The sequence below is a fragment of the Bufo bufo genome, chromosome 6, assembly GCF_905171765.1.
Source record: "Bufo bufo chromosome 6, aBufBuf1.1, whole genome shotgun sequence".
Classification (NCBI taxonomy): domain Eukaryota; kingdom Metazoa; phylum Chordata; class Amphibia; order Anura; family Bufonidae; genus Bufo; species Bufo bufo.
Genome location: NC_053394.1, coordinates 356,397,862 through 356,416,337, shown reverse-complemented (window position 1 = coordinate 356,416,337; position 18,476 = coordinate 356,397,862). Strand labels below are relative to the sequence as shown.

Below are 18,476 nucleotides of genomic sequence, written 5' to 3'. Positions count from 1 at the left end.
GTGCTGCACTGTGATATTTGGTTCTGCTGGGGCAGTATACTGTGCTGCACTGTGGTATTTGGTTCTGCTAGGGCAGCGTATCGTGCTGCACTGTGGTATTTGGTTCTGCTAGGGCAGTATTTTGTGCTGCACTGTGGTATTTGGTTCTGCTAGGGCAGTATTTTGTGCTGCACTGTGGTATATGGTTCTGTTAGGGCAGTATATTGTGCTGCACTGTGGTATTTGGTTGTGCTAGGGCAGTATATTGTGCTGCACTGTGGTATTTGGTTCTGCTAGGGCAGTATATTGTACTGCACTGTGGTATTTGGTTCTGCTAGGGCAGTATATTGTACTGCACTGTGGTATTTGGTTGTGCTGGGGCAGTATATTGTGCTGCACTGTGGTATTTGGTTCTGCTGGGGCAGTATATTGTACTGCACTGTGGTATTTGGTTCTGCTAGGGCAGTATATTGTGCTGCACTGTGGTGTTTGGTTCTGCTAGGGCAGTATACTGTACTGCACTGTGGTATTTGGTTCTTCTGGGGCAGTATTATGTGCTGCACTAAGGTATTGCTGGCCCTGTGTTCTGTCAATTTGCACCCTCCTTCAACATGGGGCCACTTTTAGTTTTTTTTAGTTTTTTGCAGGGTCACTTTAATCCCTGATTCTTGCTATCCTACACACATAGGAATAGTGGCAGGCAGAAGGCTGTAATGCAGACGTAGATCTACTTCTATACTGTATACACTAAACATTAGGATATCTGTAATCAAGACCATTTACTAAGTAGCTTTTTTTTTATTTGGATGCATTTGGAGCAATAAAAAATTTTCTATGAATGATACGTGGCCATAGCGTGTGCATTTCCTATGTGGAAGGTTTGAATTAACTTATATGACAACAGGAAATAAAATCATCTCTGCCCCGCACCCCCCTCCTCAACCACCACGCTGTCACTACGTTTGCTCACATGCGGCGCTTTACCAGCTTCCATTCCAGTCTGGATATTAGAATGTTTTCGATTTTGCTTTCCCTCCGTATAACAATGACCCACACAGTATAATGTGTTCCTTCTGGTAATTATATCCCAATTTGTTGTGTTTCACACATTCCTATGGATCCGGTTTCCTCTGCTTCCTGCCAGGACTTAGGTATCAGTCCTGTTATTTGATATTCGGGCATTGTGTAGAGAGACGAGAACAGATCAATTGCGAGTGAAGTGGGTACGAAATTCTTCTGCACAATCCAGGGAGTCAGCGAACCAAGAAAACTGCTCAATGCTGCAGCAAGTACACAATCTGTCCCTATCCAACTGTTTGCATTGACACTTTTTATTAAAGGGTTTCTACCACCTCATTTTGACCTAATTAGCTCTCGGACACTAGCGATCTGCTAGTGTCTGCTCTACCTAACCATGTTATTCTCAGACCTGTGTGTGGATCCGTTTCACTAAAAACAAACTTTTATTAATATGCTAATGAGCCTCTAGGTGCTATGGGGGCGTCTTTTCAGCACCTAGAGGCTCGGTCTACTCACATTGTATGCCGCCCCGCTCGTCCGTTAAGCCCGCCCATCTCCTCTTGAATGCCATCCTCCATCTGAGCCAGCGGACGAATTCTCGCGCCTGCGCCGTGCGCGTCTGTATTCGGCGCAGGCACAGTGAATGTCTGACCGCTGCCTGCAAAGACATCTCGGTCATCGGCGCAGGCGCAGTGGAGATGTCTGTGCAGGGAGCAGTCAGACATTCACTGCGCCTGCGCCGAATACAGACGCGCACGGCGCAGGCGCGAGAATTCGTCCGCTGGCTCAGATGGAGGATGGCATTCAATAGGAGATGGGCGGGCTTAACGGACGAGCGGGGCGGCATACAATGTGAGTAGACCGAGCCTCTAGGTGCTGAAAAGACGCCCCCATAGCAGCTAGAGGCTCATTAGCATATTAATAAAAGTTCGTTTTTTTTGTGAAACGGATCGCTAGTGTCTGAGAGCTAATTAGGTCAAAATGAGGTGGTAGAAACCCTTTAATATGCAAATTAGGCATTTGGTGCAAGGAGGGTGTCAGCATTGCTCTTGTTGCAATAAAAGAACCAATACTCCAGGTGGTATTTCAATCTTGAGCACTCTATTTGCAGGATATCAGCATGAATAAGAGAATCCAATGACTTCTGCAGTGGCCGGGTTTGGGGTGGCCCCAATGCCACACTGGGTCCCCTGGACACTGTTGAGGTGTCACCACACGTTGCTGCTCTCCGGAAGGGATGGTAAGGCGTGGTGCACCCCAATGGGAAATAAGTCCAGAGAGTCAGGGTCTGCAGTAAACCAGGGTGCTTCTTTACTGTAGGAATTCAGGTGCAAAACAATACAGGCAAGGCATAGGGCTGGCTTCTCCAGTCTCCTCCCTGGCAGAAGAAGGGTTTTGATGCTGAGGAAAGGCCTGAGCTCGCTGTTCTTCTCTCTCTCAGAAGGCTAGTACCCTGGCCAAGGGCTAGAGGCCCAGGGTCTGTGGCAGAGTATCCCTGTCTCAGCGTCTTCTTCTGGTCACTCAGTAGTCTGGCAGAGTCTCCTTTTCTAAGCGTTGTTCCCTAACTGCAGAACACTAGGGGCTCTGACTGCTCTCCTTATATACAGTGTCTAGCTGAACTAGAACCTTCTAGTGGGAGGGGTGGAGTGGAGAATCTCAGCAAAAACAATTACAATGTTATATTTTCCATCTCTCATAGACTTACATTATAGCTTCAATGATACTCAATGGTAATGACTAAGTAGTTTTTCCAGACAAAAACAGGTTTTCAGACATAACAACAGAGCTAAACCAGAAATTCAAAAGGTCAGTCTGTCTGGTTTTGGTGGTAAACAAGTCTGTCTTTTTCCCTCCAAAATATGTGCTTCTTTAAACCTGTTGAAAATCACTGGCTTTTCATTACTAGCTAGAAAGTCCCAAAAGTCTCTCAGTATTCATTAACCCTTTCCACAGAAATGGAACAGGATATATATCACAACATACATATAAAATGCAGTTACACAGTATTAAACAGCATAAATCAATGTTAACCCTTTAAAGTGAAATACAGTAAGTAGTTGATAAGTAGTTTCATAGGGAAAACAGGGGCAAATGTCCAGACTTCCAAGTACCCTTGCTCCAGGGCACTACACTTCGCTTATGCGTTTTGACTAAACATAGCCTTACTCATAGCACATTAAAATAAAAAAATGCTATGAGTAAGACTATGTTTAGTCGAAACGTGTAAGCAAAGGTATTGTAGTTTTTTATCCATGCTGATGTCCTGCAAATAAAGTGTTCAAGACTGAAACACCTTGAGTGCCGGATCTTTTCCTGAAATAATTTTGGAGCTTTTCAAGTATTGTCCAGGCACCGGCTAATATGTGGTAAGGTTACAGGGTGAGCTGCTCTTTTGTTTTCTGCTGCACACAAGCTCCACTCCTTTCTGTGACCAGCCGGGGGGAGAGGGGATGCAGGTTCCATATGCATGCTGAGCCCACTCTGTATTTTACCTCTCCTGGTTCCAAATGGCCTCTAATGCAGGGAGAGCAGGCTACAGCTTTATAATATCTTGCCCCTTTTTTTTGTTTGTATGCTCCAAGGAGAAAGTCATCATCTATGGAAGGTTGGCAACATTGGAGATGTAGAGATCTACTGACCTCTTATGTAGAGATCTACTGACATGTCGGGGTTCTCTGGGATTAGAACATTGATGGCCTATCCTTAGATTAGACCTTTAATGTTTGATCGGTTGGAGTTTGACCTCTCCTTCCTTGTATACACAGGCATATTGTCTTGTCTATGTGAGCATCTATAGGCGTGTTTAGACAGGTCTATTGTCGGGAAGGAAGCGTTCATTCCCGACAGTCGGCTTCTTGCTCAATGAAGGTGTGACCGCTGCATTTACATGCAGCGATCTCCTTTCCAGTATGAGAACGATATAGCAATCCCTCGTCCCCACAGAGAATCATTGTTTCTGGGCAGTAGGTCGTTGTTTAGACAGCACGATTTGCTGCCCAGGAGCCATGATAGGTGGTGCCTGCATTTTGCTTGTTCATCGGGTGATCAGTGGCACATTTAGATGGCCAGATTATCGGGAACGGTAGTTCCCGATAATCTGGACGGTTATTGGTCTTCATCTGTGGGGTTCCTGAAGATTGAACCCCACTGATTACACATTGAAGGCCTATCCTAAAGATAGATCATCAATGTTATATTGCTGGAAAGCCCCTTTAACAAGGCAGCTCTCTTCTTTTTTTTTTTCCTTTTAATAGTGCCACTAGAGGATACCTTTATTTGTCCCACACTAATGGTGCCATCAGAGTGCCCCCAATAGTGCCATAGTCTTTTTAGCTACATCAGTGTGCTCCCATTAATAGTACTACTATTACGAGACTTCCATTAAGACTGATGTCTATGGCCAAGGGCGTAGCTATTGGGGGTGCAGAGGTAATGGTCGCTTTCAGGCCCAGGAGCCTAAAGGGGCCCAAAGACCCTTGTGCTATATAAGAAGACATTGGTATTATAGAAAGTGCATGCTGGTCAAGTTACACATCTGGCTCGAGGGAAGGGGTTAGGTCAAGAATTTGGCATGAGGGGGTGTCGTTTCAGTTTTTGCCTCAGGCAATATGAACACTATGTGCTTCCCTGACCACAAAGCACTGAGGGAAGGGGGGCCCAAGCTGAACTCTTGCACCAGGGCCCATGAGTCTTTAGCTATGCCATTGTCTATGGCCAAAGGATCTTGAATAACAGTAACAACCACAGGACCTCCCAGTGACAAGAACACTCCAGGGAAAACTGATGGACGTTGTCATGTCTAGTGCATGGCTTGAAAGGGCTTTGCAACTTTTGGTTGGCACGTAGACATCCCATGAAAGGCAAATTGCACTTTCATGTCTGTGAGACGTTGGGGTGCATGAAAGGTAGTGGTTAACAAGTGCAGCGTGCCCAGAGGAGGGGAGAGGAGAGATAGCAGTAGCAATAATGGAGGTTGCAGTTATTTACTCTGATGCCCCCCCCCACTAAGTAGTGATAAGAAGTGTCCCATCAGGGCACTCCTTGGCTTTTGGAATTCTCCACCTTGGGGCAATGATGGGGCACTCCTTGACTTTCAGGAATTCTCCTGTCTGATGGTGGTTTAAGTGCCCTTGGTGGTGTTAAATTTCAAGGTGCAAACAGGGTTCTCTGAAACTTGGGGCAATGGTGTACTGTGATGTGGCTGATGCTGAGGCCAGGTTTTATGTATGGTTTTAAAGTGCACTGTACTTTACTGAGCCTGTTCAATAGATGGTTCACACAAGCACTGTACACATTAACAGCAGTCTCTACAGTTTTCAAATGCAATTCCCAAGGCTGTATGTGGGAGATGGAGGGCTGGGTCTCTTTCTTATAGCATGCACAATCCTCCCAACTCGACCAAGCGGTGCAGTAGATCTCTGTCGCGCTGTAGTATCCTCAGTGGAATAAAGCATCTGAACAGAGGACCCTTTCTGTTCTTTTGGTTTGATGGGAAACCTGAAGCATATCACTCCCACCAGTATACAGAGAAGTTTGTAGCCTGAATATAGGTGCAGTACCATTTTCTGACAAAAGCTCTGAAATCCTCCTTGTATGGCGGATGAACCACAACCTCAAAAGCTGGCACATATGCTAAAGCTTTAGCTGCTTGTAATGACTATACTAGACTAGAGAGGAATGGGTGGTGCCTGCCCTGCCTAGTAACAGTAATTAGGAATGTTTCCACTGTTCTCTACATGTACAGCCTACGAGACAAAATGCACAGAATATAAAGCATGAAACACAGTGACAGTCCCACTGGCAGTGGGGACACTGCAGAGTCATGAGGAACAGAGTGGGTTCCTTCAAGAGTTGTGTTTAGGCAGGGCAGACTGTGACATAGGGTACCACCTCAGAGACCTACAGAGACACAGTAGGGCAGGGTATGACAGAAGTAGTCCCTCAGAGACCCACAGTGACACATTAGAGAAGGCTATGTAGTCTCCAGTCACTTTGGTGCAACCTGAACTTTTGGGAACTCTTGCATCTAATTAATTCAATAAATCTGTTGCCCTATAACATGGAAATAAGCACCAAGGAGGAGATTTATCAAGATGGGTGTAAAGTAAAACTGGCTTAGTTGTCCATAGCAACAAATCAGATCCCACCTAATATTTTTCAGAGCTCCTCTGGAAAAGCAAAGGTGGAATCTGCTTGATTGCTATGGGCAATTCCTTTACACCAGTTTTCATAACTCTCCCCTCACAAGTGTCCGGGCACCTTTCAGGTAGGAGGCGCTATAACATGACTTTTACATGACAAGCGTGTGACATGATGCTTATTCAGATATGCAGCAGATACCTGGCGTCTATGGACTGGGTTTCTATGACAGAGACCAAATGGCTGTCCTCGCTCACACCACTGCGGAGGACAGTTTAACTCCTGTAGTCATCTAATCTCTACTTGATCCATAATCCTCTCTAAAAACCCATGACAGAGGCAGTTTAGGGACAGAAAGTAACAGGAGACGGACTGTCCACGGGGCTGAGGGAAACTGGTGAACGTCTGGGTACCACCAACCAGGATTGTGCTTCTGTTCTAAGCCCACCGCTTCATCTCCAGGTTGCAATGCAGTAAAGCATTGATTTGTGCTATGCCATGCTGGTGATGCTCCTGGCAGAATGTGTACCACGGTGATGGTGATCACTACCCTCGCTGTGCTGCTGAGACGACACTTCTTCAACAAGGTGCAGCCGTAGGTATTCTAGGAGTTTGCCACCCAACTTTCAACATGGGCAGGAAGCTACCCTCTGAAATCCATCAGTACTCATAATCTCACCCAACTAGTACAGCATACCAATAGATATAGCTGATTCCAAAGTTACCTGATCTTAACTGACTAAAATCTTCCCCGAGGGTACTTAAGACTGTTTACCTCATTGAATCTCAATGTATCTTCCAGGCTTCCAGAAGGATCTGATGATAACCCACCTCCAGGGCTACATGGGGCATCGGCATCACCAGGGAGGTGAGTTAAACTACCAAGTACTGTAGGTGTATGTAGACCATGAAACCTTTCCCTTACCAAATGCATGGGAATACCAGTTGGTACTAACGTTAATGGTCATAGCTGGAATACAACGGCAAACCTCTAGTGAGAAACATCTGCCAACAAGTCTCTTCTTTTTTTCCAGGGCTGCAAGCCGTTGAACTGAAGACAAGCCCATGTCCACTCTAGAGGAGCCTGTGAAGGTAGGTCACTAAGTACCTTCATATATTCACTGTCGGTGTTCAATACCGAGGCTCCTTTGTCATAGTGAGTGGTCAAAGCCCCCGCCGTTTTGACATGTCTCTATGCCAAAGTTTAACAATACCGTTGGCACGCAACTAAGAACCTCCCTGGCACACATTCCAGGGGTGTACGAGACTGGCACTAATAATGCCACTTAACGTGAAACTCATGAAAGGCTTCACAATTTCAAGTGTATCCCGCACTGCTGAGGGGCAAAAGGGGAAGTCTGAGGGCCCATTCAGCTGCCAGGCCCTTCACTGTGCCAACTACTACGAAGTCTCTAGTGCAGTTCCCACATCACTGATATGGCGCTGCAGTACAGTGTGAGTTTAGGACTACACTACATGGGAGATTTCTTTTGGTACTATGTGAATCACCTGTGATACTGTAATTCAGGTTTCATTGTAATAAGCTATCATATAAAATTAGGCATGCACGTCGCAGAAAGGGGGGTTCCACACCTTGGGATCCCCATGTGTAAGTCAGGATGGATGGTTGCAGCCGTCTTCATTCTGTGAGCCATATGGCGTCTGGGTGGTAACATGGAAGAGAATAGCGCACACTGAGTTTCTCGACACGGATCCCCAGTTGGTCTGTGCTGAAAAACAGATCTGCGATTTGAACCATTGACTTTAAAGGGGTTTTCTGAGACTTTTTAATTGATGACCTATCTTCTGGATAGGTTATCAGTATCTGAACAGTGGCGGTCCAACACCCGGGACCCCCGCCGATCAGCTGTTTGAGAAGGCACCAGCGCTCCTGTAAGTGTCGCGGCCTTTTTCGTGCTTACCAAACACAGCGCCGTACGTTGTATAGCGGCTGTGCTTGGTATCACAGCTCAGCTCCATTCACTTGAATGGGGCTGAGCTTCACCCAGGCCAGGTTACCGATGAACGTGATGTGAAATGGCCAAGGGAAAGCTGAGAGAAGGCCGCGGTGCTTACAGGACTGCTGGTGCCTTCTCAAACAGCTAATCGGCGGGGGTTCTAGGTGTTGGACCCCCACCGATCAGATACTGATGACCTACAAGGACGTAAAATATGCTTATGTGTATACCACTCTTCCCATGCAGTGGCAAACACAAGCTATGACTGGCAATGCCAGCTGTTTGCTGGGGATATGAGAAGCTGGGTCTCTGTTCAATGCTTTAAAACTAATAATAGCTTATTTTCATTAGAGTACCCCTTTAAATAGCCAAAATAATGTGAATCCGGGGGTCTCTCCTTGTAGTTTTTTTTTTCTCCTATCTCCCAGTTGGTGAATGTGATCCACTCTACATATATCACTCAGTAACCTGTTGGTAAACAGAGAAGTAGTCGGCACTCGATCCTTTTTGCACGCCTGCACGGGAAGGAACTAAATCCTAAAACGTAATATAAAAAAATTCCAGCTGGCGCTTGAAATCTTCTATTATGTACTCTTTATTATGTCACATCAATATCTCGAAACAATGAACGCGTTTCGGCTAATCCAGCCTAATTTGTAACCTGTTGGACATCTTTTATCTCCTTTTTCCGATAAGAGCAATGCAATTAAAGGACATCTGTCAGCAGATTTGTACCTATGAAACTGGCTGACCTGTTACATGTGCGCTTGGCAGCTGAAGGCATCTTTGTTGGTCCCATGTTCATATGTGCCCACATTGCTGAGAAAAATGATGTTTTATTACATGCAAATGAGCCTCTAGGAGCAACGGGGGCGTTACCATTACACTTAGAGGCTCTGCTCTCTCTGCAACTGCTGCTCCCTCTGCACTTTGATTGATAGGGCCAGACGTGATGACGTTTACCTGCATGGACCTGTCAATGAAAGTGCAGAGGGCGCGGCAGTTGCAGAGAGAGCTGAGCCTTTAGGAGTAATGACAACGCCCCCGTTGCTCCTAGAGGCTCATTTGCATGTATTAAAACATCATTTTTCTCAGCACTGCGGGCACATATGAACATGGGACCAACACAGATGCCTTCAGCTGCCAAGCGCACATGGAACAGGTCAGCCAGTGTCATAGGGACAAATCTGCTGACGGATGCCCTTTAAATACCTAATATTACCACACGACCATTGATGGCTTTCTAATATTGTGTGCCATCGCACAGGAACGCTTTACATTTTGCATTGTGCGATTGTGCGTGCATTCACAAAAAAAAAAAAAAAAAACTATTTGAAAAGTTCAATGAGAACGCAGAGCATCATTCAGAGAAGGAGCAGCTTAGATTGGCCACAGCGATAGGGAAATATACTGGAGCGGTGGCGAGGGGATTACAGAGATTATATCCTGTGCCCCGGATTCCGGATTGCTGATAATATTTCATTTTACTCCACCGCATTAGAAAGATGTTTTTTTTGTTTTTGTGTTTTTTGCTGCAAAACAGATTTAAAGATGATCTGTTCTGGAGCCAATATCAGGTGTATAAAAGGGGACCAGGGCCCCAGGGGAGACATGTAGGGGGAGGTGTGGAGATGGGGAAGAAGACTCTGCAGTCCAGTCACGCTGAGGCTGAGCTCCGGAGCGCATTGCCTGTGGAGGCAGAGCATGCTGGGAGATGGGGAGCAGCGGGGAGCTGTGTGCTACAGCAGATTACAAATACACAGCATCAATCTTCTCTGCAGAGAGGAGGGGGGACGCTGGGGGTCCGACCATACGCATCACACCCCGGCCTCTCACATACATTTGCTGCAAATCTCCCCATCTTTACATCTAGAAGCCTATGTGTCATATATATATATATATATTTATGCTATGACGTATACATGCAGCACCAGTGCTGGAAACATTGTAACACATACAGTATACAGATGTATACAGCCGTATCCTGAAACCTGTGCTCATCTCACTGCAATGTACACATAGAAAGCTTCGCCAACCCCGGTTACTATCAATGGAATGTTCTATCACACTAAGTGTATCAAGCACGCTGTTCGGCTCTACTACATCTACTCCTGTAGGTATTAGATCTAGAAATCATCTTCATTCAACAGTGTCTGCTTCTTCAGTAGTAGAACAAGTGATCAAAGGATGGATGAGCAGGCGATATGAGATGGATTGGGGAATGGATAGATAGATAGATAGATAGATAGATAGATAGATAGATAGATAGATAGATAGATAGATAGATAGATAAATAGATAGGAGATTGTTGGGGGATAGATAGATAGATAGATAGATAGATAGATAGATAGATAGATAGATAGATAGATAGGAGATGGATTGGGGAATGGAGAGATAGATAGATAGATAGATAGATAGATAGATAGATAGGAGATGGACGATAGATAGATAGATAGATAGATAGATAGATAGATAGATAGATAGATAGATAGATAGATAGATATGAGATGGATTGGGGGATAGATAGATAGATAGATAGATAGATAGGAGATGGACGATAGATAGATAGATAGATAGATAGATAGATATGAGATAAATAATAGATAGATAGATAGATAGATAGATAGATAGATAGATAGATATAAGATAGATAGATAGATAGATAGATAGATATGAGATAGATGATAGATAGATAGATAGATAGATAGATAGATAGATAGATAGATAGATAATAGATAATTAGATATAGATAGATAGATAGATAGATAGATAGATAGATAGATAGATAGATAGATAGATAGATAGATAGATGATAGATATGAGATAGATGATAGATAAATAATAGATATGATATAGATTATAGATGATAGATAGATAATAGACAGATAGATATGAGAGAGAGAGATAGATATGAGATAGATAGATAGATAGATAGATAGATAGATAGATAGATAGATATTAGATAAATAATAGATAGATAGATAATAGATAAATTATAGATAGATAGATAGATAGATAGATAGATAGATAGATAGATAGATAGATAGATATGAGATGAATTGGTGAATGGAGAGATAGATAGATATACAGATATGAGATAGATAGATAGATAGATAGATAGATAGATAGATAGATAGATAGATAGATAGATAGATATGAGAGAGAGAGATAAATAATAGATAGATAATAGATAAATAATAGATAGATAGATATAAGATAGATAGATAATATATAGATAGATAGATAGATAGATAGATATAAGATAGATAGATGATAGATAGATAGATAGATAGATAGATAGATAGATATTAGATAAATAATAGATAGATAGATAGATAGATAGATAATAGATAAATGATAGATAGATAGATAGATAGATAGATAGATAGATAGATATGAGATGAATTGGTGAATGGAGAGATAGATAGATATACAGATATGAGATAGATAGATAGATAGATAGATAGATAGATAGATAGATAGATAGATATGAGAGAGAGATAAATAATAGATAGATAATAGATAAATAATAGATAGATAGATATAAGATAGATAGATAATATATAGATAGATAGATAGATAGATAGATAGATAGATATGAGATAGATAGATAGATAGATAGATAGATAGATATGAGATAGATAGATAGATAGATATAAGATAGATAGATAGATATGAGATAGATATAAGATAGATAGATAGATAGATAGATAGATAGATATGAGATAGATAGATAGATAGATAGATAGATAGATAGATAGATAGATAGATAGATAGATATGAGATAGATATGAGATAGATATGAGATAGATAGATATAAGATAGATAGATAGATAGATATGAGATAGATATAAGATAGATAGATAGATAGATAGATAGATAGATAGATAGATAGATAGATATGAGATAGATAGATATGAGATAGATAGATAGATAGATAGATATGAGATAGATATGAGATAGATAGATAGATAGATAGATAGATAGATAGATAGATAGATAGATAATAGACAGATAGATATGAGAGAGATAGATAGATATGAGATAGATAGATAGATAGATAGATAGATAGATAGATAGATAGATATGAGATACATAGATAGATAGATAGATAGATAGATAGATAATAGATAAATAATAGATAGATAGATAATAGATATGAGGTAGATAGATATGATATAGATGATTGATAGATAAATAGATAGATAGATAGATAATAGACAGATAGATATGAGATATATAGATAGATAATAGATAGATAGATAGATAGATAGATAGATAGATAGATAGATAGATAGATAGATAATAGATGGATATGAGATAGATAGATAGATAGATAGATAGAAGATAGATAGAAGATATATAGATATGAGATAGATAGATAGATAGATAGATAGATAGATAGATAGATAGATAGATAGATAGATTTGTGTCTGCTTCTTCAGTAGTACAAAAAGTGAGGTGGATGAGCAGGCGATATGAGATGGATTGATTAATAGACAGATAATAGATATATAGATAGATTATAGATAAAAAAGGAAATTCCACGGCACTCCCCAAAAATAGGTACGTGTTTATTTCACTAGATGGAACGTTTCGGTTCTCCCTTTGGAACCTTTTTCAAGCAGTGACAAATTCATGGTGCAAATTATATATATTTACACCACACATGTGATTATTGGATAATTAAAACAATCAAGTACAAAAATATAAAAAGTGCATGATTTTGTACTTGATTGTTTTAATTATCCAATAATCACATGTGTGGTGTAAATATATGTAATTTGCACCATGAATTTGTCACTGCTTGAAAAAGGTTCCAAAGGGAGAACCGAAACGTTCCAGCTAGTGAAATAAACATGTACCTATTTTTGGGAAGTGCTGTGGAATTTCCTTTTTCATTCATGGTTTGACGGGAGGATCACCGCCACAGCCGCTGGCACCCTTTTTTTCTACTTTGTTCTACTATTGTTTGCAGTGCTGCCCAGCCGCTTTGACTTTTAGATTGATAGATAATTAGCCCCCATCCTCCTTCTGCAGCAAAAACAGCTCCCTCTCTTCTGGGAAGGATTTCCACATTACAGTGTGGGGGGAAATTTTGCACATTTATCCAGAAGAGCATGTGTAAGGTCAGACACTGATGGTGGACGCAAGGGCCTGGCTTACAACCTCCGTTCTGTGGGGTGGATGTCAGTGCTGTGTCTGTCCAGTCAGGTTCTTCCACCAAACTCCCCCAAACATTCCTTTATGGAGCTTGCTTTGTTCACTGGGGCACTGTCGTGCTGGAACAGAAAAGGTCCTTCCCCAAACTGTTCCCAAAGTTAGAAGCATAAAACCGTCCAAAATATCTTGGTCTACTGAAGCATTAAGATTTCCCTTCACTGGAACTAAGGAGCCTAGACCGACCCCTGAAAACAGCCCAGAAGATTACCCCTCCTCCACCAAACTTTACAGTTGGCACAAGGCAGAAAGGTATGGTTAAGGTACCAGCTCCATGTCTATGAATTTAGACCAGGATGTCATAACATCTCCTGTAGCTGTAAGGTCTAGGTATCCCAATACTTTTCTCCATAGATAGACACATACATAGATAGTGTTACGGATGATGTTGCAGATAGCTGGAAGTTATGGATAAACATCCGACTGGCTTGATCCCAAACTAAGAAGCATAAAGGTGACTATAAAACCCTAAGAGCTCACCCTGACTGCTAAGCACATACAAGGGTCTCAGAGGTAGACGATTGCATGCCCTCGTACCTAGACCATGTGACACCTGAAAACCCTATAATAGTGAGGGGACACGACCACCGGCTCCCTGCACTTAATACGGAGGGAGTCAGGGTCACCTAGAATCAAGCCAGCAAGGAAAGGACTTATCTGAACAAGCAGTAACAGATGTCTCCAGCAGTGAACAAACACTTTAATCCAGGAAGTAGTATAAACCGCAAAGTGAGGCAGTATGGGAGGGAATATAAAGGGAGGTAATTAGTGTAAATAGGTAACAGCTGGGAGAAGGAAAGGAGATGACAAAGTGAAACCAAAACAAAGAACATCATGCAAGAGGTATAGAAGAACGTCTGCCAGACCTTCTCAGAGTGCTGGCGGTGACAGATAGAGATAGATAGATATGAAGAGATACATAGCTATGAGATAGATACAAGATAGATGTATATGAGATAGATAGATAGATATTACATAGATAGATAGATAGATAGATAGATAGATAGATAGATAGATACATAGATAGATTGATAGACAGATAGATAGAGAGATATTACATAGATAGATAGATAGATATTACATAGATACATAGATAGATATTACATAGATAGATATTACATAGATAGATATTACATAGATAGATAGATATTACATAGATAGATAGATAGATAGATAGATAGATAGATAGATAGATACTGTAGATAGATAGATAGATAGATAGATAGATAGATAGATAGATACTGTAGATAGATTGATTTATAGCTAATACCAGGCTAAGCGTTCTGGTTTCTACCTACAGGTCTGGTCCTTAGGCCTTTGTGCACCATGTGTGGTATCATCAGTGGTCTGGTGGTAAGTAGAGCTATGATCACACCTACAGGTTATCTGAAAGCGATGCTTTCTCAGAATACTCTATTCGAACAGTGACTTTTCTGTAGAAGAACCAGGAGGAAAACCTTGTGTTGGTAAACTTTAGGTCCACAATTCAGGTCGTATCACTTTCATATGCTATGGTTACTGTGATAATTCCTTGTCCCATGGCCCCAACAGGGTGGTGGTCCACTAAGACGTTTTACCTGACACTGTGTACAGCCCTGTGCAACCCTAAGGTTATGACTGTCACATGATGCCATCTATCATATGTACTACGCACATCTGAGTCCGCTCTGGCCTTATAGATTTACAGAACTGGAGATGATTATATTGCACCAGAGGCAATGCCTCTAGATCCCAAATGTGGATATCTCCCAGGCAAATGGTAACCCAAGTGCAGTGAGTGCTGGTATCTGCTCATCAGAGAGAACTCATCTTCACCGTGGCTTTTCTTTTGGAAATATTCCATACTAAGTTCCTTTAAAGGCCATCTGTCAGCAGATTTGTACCTATGACACTGGCTGACCTGTTACATGTGCACTCGGCAGCTGAAGGCATCTGTGTTGGTCCCATCTTCATATCTGCCCGCATTGCTGAGAAAAATGATGTTTTAATATATACAAATGAGCCTCTAGGAGCAACGGGGGCGTTACCATTACACCTAGAGGCTCTGCTCTCTCTGCAACTGCTGTCCCACTCCAGCTTGATTGACAGGGTCAGGTGTGATGATGTCTTCACTGGCTGGCCCTGTCAATCATAGTGCAGAGAGCACGATAGTTGCCAAGCGAGCAGAGTCTTTAGGAGTAATGGCAACACCCCCGTTGCTCTTAGAGGCTAATTTGCTTATATTAAAACATCATTTTTTCTCAGCAATGCGGACACATATGAACATGGGACCAACACAGAGGCCTTCAGCTGCCGAGTGCACATGTAATAGGTCAGCCAGTGTCATAGGTACAAAACTGCTGACAGATGCCCTTTAATATGCAGCACATGCTACATATTCCTTACATCAAGGAAACATGAAAAATTAAGTCTCTGCAGCCATTTTGTCCATATCAGCTGTTTTACAGGGAAAAATAAGGAAAACCAGGCCCCCTTCATCTAATCTAATGATGATTACAAGGTTTACCATAGTTCCTGGTGACATTTGCTCAGTTTTCGTTGTATGTAATATTCACACAAGCTGGATGGAGAACGATGCTACTGTCCTACAAAGTACTGTCCATATTAAATCTACTGTAATATGTAACATCCTGTTCCTTCTTGCAGTGCGATTACCTGGCCTGTCACCTTTCCACCCTCTCAGGGGCCTTCTCTGACAGCCTTGGATCTCCTCCAACCCAACAGCAGAAGAAGGCAATGCAGCTCTCTTCATATTAAAAGGATCAGTGGTCAGGGCCTCGCCAAGACCTGCCCTGCCCTCCTGGTTCCCAGACACATGGGAAACAACAAGGACATAGCTCCTCAGTCCAGGCGACTAGCAGCAGATGGCTTAGTACAGGAAGATTAAAGGCTTTGGCATTTACTTGTGTGGATTTCATCGTTAGTGACGAAGAGAGATATTCATCTGCACACTTCATTGGAATATAAAGAACATAATCCTATAACCACGGGGCCGATAATAAATAGCGCCAATCACGTGCTACTCCATCAGTGGCCTTGGTTAAAATACTACCAAAATGCCTGTCTCAGGTTGTCTCCATTCTTTATATCCTCTTATTAATATATTCCAACATGGGGGCTCACATTCTAATATCTAGAACCTGATCAAGGCTGGTGGGGACCCTACGTAGTCCTGCTGATGTCCACAGGATCAGACAATAATCTATATGTATGGAGCATCTGAAGTTGGGTAGAAAATATTCTCATATTGGATTGTTATATGCCTGATATTTTATCAACCAAAAATTGCTAGATGTATCTCCCGACCTTCTGATTTCTTCTTGATAGCGGTGACCTGCTAGGTGGTAGAAGCCTCATACCAATTGCCCCTTTTGCCCGATAATCCTTCATAGAAAACCGATTTGCCAGTGATGACTTGGAGGCTGTGAGGAACCAAACCATAGAAACTCTTCAGAGATGATGCCCTAGTTGGATTCATGACCCCAGAGCTGGAAGAGAACGTTAGCTAACCACTGAGCCCCCCCTATGTAGATAATAGGATAAGTAAATCTAACATATAAATTGATGCTCAAGCCCTTCGCCTCCTGCACCTGTTCTGTAGGACCCTCTACTCCCGCACAACCTAAGAAAACCCCTCGAAGGAGGTATTCAGAAGCCGACTCAAAACACATCTGTTCACTCAGGCATTTGGCAGCAATTAATTTCATTTCATCGTATTGACTGAATCTTTAACTCAACAATTTATTCTGTGGATTTGCTTGAAAAGCTCTTTGAATCCCGAGGGAGAAAAGTGCTGCCTAAGTATTATTATTATCTAATACCAAAAAGCAATCTGCGCTGAGTCTCTGTGCGCGACAAGTCATTTTATGTTTTTTTTTTCATTGCTGGCTGACTGCCAATACTTGTTAAATAGAAAATCCATAGAAAAATAATACGTCTGATTATACGGCAATCTACACTACATCTACAATTCAGATCGATTACCTTCAGATCAAGTGAAATATTGACTTACTGTAAATTAAAGTTGTCTGCCCGGTCTCATCTCCAGCTGTTTTTTATTTATTTTTTATTACATACTGGAAAATGTTGCCGTTAGACCTAGAGCAGGCATGCTCAACCTGCGGCCCTCTAGCTGTTGCAAAACTACAATTCCCAGCATGCCCAAACAGCCTACAGCTATCAGCTTACAGCAGGGCATTGTGGGAGTTGTAGTTTTACAACAACTAGAGGGTCGCAGGTTGAGCATGCCTGACCTAGAGGCTCTGCTCTCTCTGCAACTGCCAGGCCCTCTCCATTTTGATTGACAGGACCAGGCAGGTGTGATGAGGTTCACACTGCCTGGCCCTGTCAATGAAGTGGAGAGGGTGCAGCAGTTGCAGAGCCTCTAGGTGTAACAGCAACGCCTCCATTGCTCCTAGAGACTTCTTTGGCTAAAATCTGCTGACAGATGCCCTTTAAAGGGTTTCTCCAGATAGTGGAATATCACTAAAATACGCCATCAATATGGGATCAATGGGGACCAAGAAAATAGGACTGAGGGGCAGAACACCTGGAGGGGAGTGGTGAAGTTGTCCAACAAAATAAAAGCGAACAAAACCTCTTTAATGGGGATAGCCACCTTTTTGTTTTCTTTTTACCAAGCTCCCCCTTTTAGACAGACCAGCATAGGGAAGCATACTTACCTGCTCCTTCTACGTTCTCCAACCTTGGCTGCCTCCCTTGGGTCCACCTGCTTTGGCACTGCTTCAGTCAATGACTGGCCGCAGGGGTGACCTGCTCCCCTTGCGTCATGTCAATTGGTCACAGACGTTAACGGTTGGGCACCCAAGTGGGGAAGCCGAGACAGGGGAGCAAAGAAGCCAGGACCCTGTGCATGGGGAGCAGGTAAGTATGCTCCCATTTGCAGGTCTGGCCAGGGAAGGGGGTGCTAAAAAAAAACCATACAAAATGTGGTGTTTTCTAGGAGTAAAATCATGATCTAAGTTGATAGACCATCAATGTCTGATGGCTGGTGGGCCATGGCTCTTCCATTCTGGTGCTCATTGTGGGTCCCCAGGATAGGCCAATTATAGGCCATGAGTGTTTTACTCCAGGTAAACCACTTTCCATTTTTAAGCCAGACGAACCATTTAAAGAGTATTCTCCCTAAGATCAAAAAAT

General features: G+C 42.5%; 1 long non-coding RNA gene across 1 annotated transcript; it reads left to right on the top strand.

Annotated features, from left to right (window-relative positions):
- The first annotated feature begins 6,934 nt into the window (after positions 1 to 6,934).
- Positions 6,935 to 17,256, top strand: LOC121003124. The gene is made up of 3 exons (XR_005779423.1): positions 6,935 to 7,006; positions 7,173 to 7,230; positions 15,963 to 17,256. It is a non-coding gene; the product is annotated as an uncharacterized LOC121003124 (long non-coding RNA).
- The last annotated feature ends 1,220 nt before the right edge of the window (positions 17,257 to 18,476 follow it).